This window comes from Ursus maritimus, unplaced genomic scaffold (genome assembly GCF_017311325.1).
Source record: "Ursus maritimus isolate PB19 unplaced genomic scaffold, ASM1731132v1 scaffold_19, whole genome shotgun sequence".
NCBI lineage: Eukaryota > Metazoa > Chordata > Mammalia > Carnivora > Ursidae > Ursus > Ursus maritimus.
In genome coordinates this window covers 3,823,143-3,828,627 of record NW_024424341.1, presented here as the reverse complement: position 1 = coordinate 3,828,627, position 5,485 = coordinate 3,823,143, and the positions used below count along the sequence as shown (strand labels likewise).

The 5,485-nt window shown below is 57.0% G+C and overlaps 1 long non-coding RNA gene across 1 annotated transcript in view; it reads right to left on the bottom strand.

Annotated features, from left to right (window-relative positions):
* Positions 1 to 355: 355 nt before the first annotated feature.
* Positions 356 to 5,485, bottom strand: part of LOC121103405 — a 5,592-nt gene continuing 462 nt past the window's right edge. Inside the window, exons 2-3 of the long non-coding RNA XR_005835568.1 lie at positions 4,078 to 4,148; positions 356 to 2,818 (exon numbers count right to left, since the gene is read on the bottom strand). This is a non-coding gene — a long non-coding RNA (uncharacterized LOC121103405). The remainder of the gene's footprint in view (positions 2,819 to 4,077; positions 4,149 to 5,485) is intronic.

Genomic DNA, 5,485 nt, shown 5'->3' with positions numbered 1-5,485 from the left:
TGGAGGGCGAGGCGGCTGCGTCATCGGCAGCCTGGAGCCAGCTGCTCCGGCCTTGGCAGGGCGAACACAGAGCAAGTCAGAGCAGCCTCCACGGTGCCAAGGCCGGGAGCAGACTCACGGCTCCTGTTCAGCTCCCGCGGGCTGGGCCTTTGTGCCTGCCCGGCTTGCCCGGTCCCAGCCTGGCCCTCCCTGACCCCCACATTTTCTTACTGATGGCTAATTACACTTCATGTCTGTTGGGCACTTTCTGTGTGCTGAGCGCCGTGCTAGAGGTTTTCAAGCTGTACTAAATTATTCAACACTCCTAAATATTATTCCCATTTTATAGAGATGAAAATGAAAGCACAGAGAGGTAAAGTAACTTGCCTGAGGTCACACAGCCAGCAAGTAGTAGAGCTCCGATTTGAACCCAAAAAGACTAGTTCCAGAATCACTGCTTTTATCTGCTTCATGAGACCACCTCCCACAACCAACAGCGAGTGTAAACCCCACCTCCCAGCCCCAAGTGTACAAGAGGTGACCTTTTTCTTCAAGTATGATTCTCTTGACCCTTTCCTCATGGTTGCAAGCTGGCTGCCATAGCTGCAAGCATCACGTTCTCACATGATAATATCCAGAAGAGGGATGGGAAGCGGAAGGGGGCTCTCTTGCCCTTTTCTCTTTTGGGGGAGAGTGTTTCCCAGAAGATTTCAGCAAACTTGAGTCCACTTATCCAGGGCTGGTCATCTGCCCAGCTGTAATTGCCGGGGTGCTAGGGATATGAGTCTCTGACCTTTTCAGACTTCATGGGGGCAGGCTGTGCCATCAGAAAAGAAGGGGGTAGGAATGGCTGGTGGGTGGGCAGCTCAGATGGCTTACTTCATCCCTGATCTTTGAGCAGTCTTGCACGATAGGAATGCTGTCTCCTTTTTATAGATAGGGAAACTGAGGCTTAGTGATAGGGACCTTTTCTGTCCCCTTTTGACCTCATGCTGGCCTTGATACCTGTGTGGCTTTCCTCATTGTTGTAGAACTGCCTGTCCAGCTGGCAGGCAAGCACAAAGCTCGTTTGTCTTTAGGGCATCCTTATCTAACTCAGGGATGAGCATCTAGAAGGTTCTAAATCACCAGGTACTGTATTAGAAGGGCTTGTGTGACCAATGCCCCCTTCTGTCCATCAGTGACAAGCCCAAGTCCAGTGTACACTAGCAAGATGGGGCATTATTGAACAGACTGAGGGCGATGCTGGCTTCAGGCACCGTGGGTCTCGGGCTCATCGGATGCCTCCAGGCCTCTGCCTTTCTCCATCCTCAGTTCCGCTTTCTCCTGGGTGGGATTCATTCATTGGCAGGTTCTCTTCACAGGCTGTCAGAGACTACCACCAGCAAGCAGTTTGAGGCTGACATCTAGTGACTCCAGATGGGGGAGAAGAGCAGTTTCCTAGCTAATGTCCCAGGGAAGATCCTGATTGGCTCAGCCCCAGAGCACCTGCCCACCTCTATGGAGGGAAAGGGAGTGTGCTGATTGACAGCACCGCCGGGTGAGGGGTGGGGCAGATGCTGGTTAGGTAAGGCAAAAAAGGTGCTTACTACAAATGAGTGGGCAGAAGGACAGAAAGATGGAAAGAGGACGGATGGACGAATGGATGCATGCATGCACAGTTGAGTGTGTGGAGGGCCAGACAGATGGGAGCTTGGATGGATGGACCAGTAGTTGGACGCACGGGTGGAACAGAGGAGTGCCTGGCTGGACGCAGCCCCTTTCTCTGCCTTCCTCAGCGCTGTCGCGTGGAGCTGCCGGGGGGTTCAGCAGGGTCTTCCTTGTAAGAGCTGCCGACCGAGGTCCCAAAGCCCATCCAAACCTTGATGGTTTCGCTTCTGTATCAAGGCCATTTCTATTCCTTCCTCCCGTGAGTGTCTTTTGTAACACTCCCTGCTTCCCCAGCACAAAATGATGCCTGAAAACTTAGAAGATCTAGAAAAACTTGAGAAAGCAAATGTAGAGTCATCATGGTCCTGGCCTCCAAGGACCCCCGGTGCCAACACAGCTGGTGGGTGTCGCTCCATGCCTCTTCTCTGACAGCTGCTGGTGCCTGCGCTTGGCAACCCCTCTGTCCTGGTTTAGGGGGTGTCAGGCTCCTGGGGCCTGGGCCCAGCCAGATTTTCTTCCCCACAGTTGGGCGTGGGAGACAGAAAGCAGTGAGTGAGGCTTTTTGGCAGACGGGCCACAGTGAAGGCGTTGGCCTTTGCTACATCCCTTAGAAGGCACATGCTTGTCACCACAAGGCCACACTGAGCCAAGTGCTTTCATGACTTCTTCCTTGGGAGCTGCCTTCTGGATACTAAACCCCAGTGAGAGGCCCTGGCCACGAGGCGCTTCCTGGGGGCACACTTCGAGAAAACCAGGCCTCCCATCTGAATGGAAACGTTCTGCAGATTCTGCTCCCCTCAGGCCTCAAGCTTCAGCACAGGATGGATGGGGGCATTGGGGGGAGGACTCAGACTACCCCATCAGACACCCTCAGGTGGGTGGGTGGATGGGGGCTCAGGTGTGGACCGAATTGGGAGCAAAGAGGGACAGGACTGCCTCCTGGTGCCTTGTCCTGCTGAGGATGTGGGTGTGGGAGCCAAATGGACAGACCCTCAGGTGGTGCTTCTTCCTGGGCTTTGGAGTGGGGGGGGGGTCCTGCTGCACAGCCCCCTGCCCTTCTGTCCGGGGCACCAGCTCTTTTTCATCCAACACTCAAGTGTCGCCTCCTCTTGGAGGCCCGACTGCTCCGCTGAAGACAGCCTCTCTCCACCCGGTTGCATCTTCAGAATCTCAACCCTGTGTTTGTGTCCTTTTGGGTAGGAGTGGGTGAATGAATGAACGGCTCCGGGGTTCCCATGTGTAAGGCGCACGAGCCCAGGCCAGACACACAGGGCTGGGCTTCTGGGTCAGAGAGGGTGATGGGCAGGCGGGGGCGGGGATCTCCACGCTGTTGTCCCAGAGGTCTCTCGGGGAGTTGCCTGCTCTGGACGGGTCCCCCACCCGGCCCTTGTTCTCATCGGTGAAATGCATGGGGAAGGACGGTCCCACCCCAAAGAACCCTCACCATGACTGCCCTCCCTGCTTGCAAAGGCAAGGTGTCTGCCAAGCCATGTTTATCAGCCCATCAGTAATTCATTTCCTCATTTTTTATTAGTCACTCTGTCCACCAGCCAAAGCCCCGAGAGGTACCAGGCTGACAGCCTTGTGGCCCCGAGCAAAGGACCGTGGGGCTGGAACCTGGCTGGGCCCTGGCGTGGAGGCTGCACAGGGTGGTCTGGCCTTTGGGGTAATTTGTAAGAGCTCCAGGGCCCTGTTTGCCCCCTGTCACAGGGTGGGAACGACCTTGACTGGGACGGTCACACATGTATGTGTGTGCACGTGCTCTGTATGGTGTGAGCACACTGTGTGGTGCGGGATCAGTGTGTGGTGTCTGAAGTCTGTGCCGGTGTGCATGTGTGCTGTGTGCTGTGTGTGTGTGTGTGTGTGTGTGTGTGTGTGACGTGTATACATGCAGAGCCTGCGTGCTGCGGGCGTGGAATGCATGTGCGTGCACAGCCTGGGTGCCGCGTGTGCTCTTTGCATGTGTGGCGGATGCAGACGGGGGTGTGGTGTGCATCTGCATGCGTGAGGTGCGTGTGCGTGTGTGTGCATGTGGGCGTGGTCTGCACGTCTGCATGTGGGGGTTGTGCATGGGCGGAGGCAGTGGGAACAGAGGGACTGACAGGGAGTTTCTTCGGATGATTAATGGCCTCTGGAAGGAGGCGCCGCATCCATCAGACACTCTGGCAGGTTCTGCGCTTGGCATCCCGCCCACCTTCTGGCTGGACCAGCCCAGGTGAGGCTGTGCTCCCAACCCGGGTGGCCCAGGGCTATAGGGTGGGCCCCAGAGGGGACAGAGGGCCCCCTTCAGAGTTGCCTTTGGCTGGGCCTACCCCAGGCCCCTCCTCCCCTGGCATACCCCCTGGCACACACACACCCCCCTACACAGAGGGCACAGACCACCTGGGCAGCAGCATAGAACGCAGCTCCCCTGCTCACCCCCTTCCCCCCCCCATCGCATACACACACCTGTAATAAACGCAGATTTCTGGGCCTCCTCGTGGGACTCTGGTGGGTACGGCAGGCCGGTGCCGAGGAATCTGCAGTTTTTAACAAGACTCTCAGGGATCTGATTCTGGAGGGCTTTAGACCACACTCTGAAGACCCCACCTAGTGCTACCAGGGGACTTGGGCAGAAGCTGAGAATGTGCCCCCCTTGCTGCTCGAGCATTTGTTCCTGGGGCATCTATCCACTGCCTTCCATTTGCTGAGTGACCTGGGCCATTTCTCTATTTTACTGATAATCTTGTTTCTTACTAGCCTTGGGAATTTTTTGGGCCTCAGCTTCTTCCTCTGTGCAGTGGGATTAGTATTAGCACCAGCCTCCTTGGGTTCCGGGTTCTTGGAAGGAATGAGGTGCGCCTACAGACTTCCGTAGGCATCTCCGTTTCTGTCCCCACTGCTCTGTGCTCTGGAGATGGGGTGTGTGGTTAGATGGGGCACTGTAGGCTTTTCGTGGGGAGTCAGGGAGGTGAGCACCATTCTAATAAAAGTCTCTGAGCTATAGGACCTGTGGGTTTTGTCCTCATCATTCCCAGTTTACAGATAAGAAAACCAAGGCTCTGAGTCATGTGATTCACCCAAAGTCTTTTGGCCCCAGGAGGACAGGATCCCCCAAAGCCAGGGGCCTCACCCTGTCCTTGGCCCTCAGGTGGGTGAAGAGTGATCTTGAGGCTACCAGCACCCCCACCCCCACCCCCAGCAGCCCTGCAAACGCCAGCCGGGCAGGCGGGGCTCAAGGGTTTGGGAGGCTCTAGAGCCAAAGCCGCCAGCAAATCCAGCCCAGCTGGGGGATTAGACCGCATCTGGCTCGGTTTACACCCGAGAAACAAAGGCGGCTGCCGGCGCCTTTATCTAGGGAGGAGGGGGCAGGAGGGGGGCTGCCCTTGGCCCTGTGGGGGACCTGGATGGAAGGGAGGAGTGGAATCTGGGCTCTGATCTCCCAACTGGCTCCCCTTCCCCCTGCCCCCCACGACCCCAGGCTGGTGACCTCACATCTCCCAATGGAGGACAGGGTGTTCCCGGGGTGGGGTGAGGTGGAGGGGACATGCTGTGTGTGTGGGGGTGAGTTCCCTTGTAGGGCAGGGAATCCTAGGAGCCCCAGCTCCCCACAGCTGTGCTTCCCACCGAAGCAGGGCCAGCCCATAGTGGGGATCCCCAACCTAGGGGGCATGTGGAATGCCTGCCCTTCCCCTCAGGCTAGGACACAGAACACTGCATGTGGTCTCTCAATCTCTGAAGGGAAACAGCTAATACAAGAGAAAATCAGAGCAAGCCCCCCAACACCCCCGCTCATCCCCACCTCTCCTCCAACTGCAAGGGGGTGGGGTCCCATCTCGGGGTCCCACCCCTCGCAGGGAGGGGTTGGCTGGGGGGG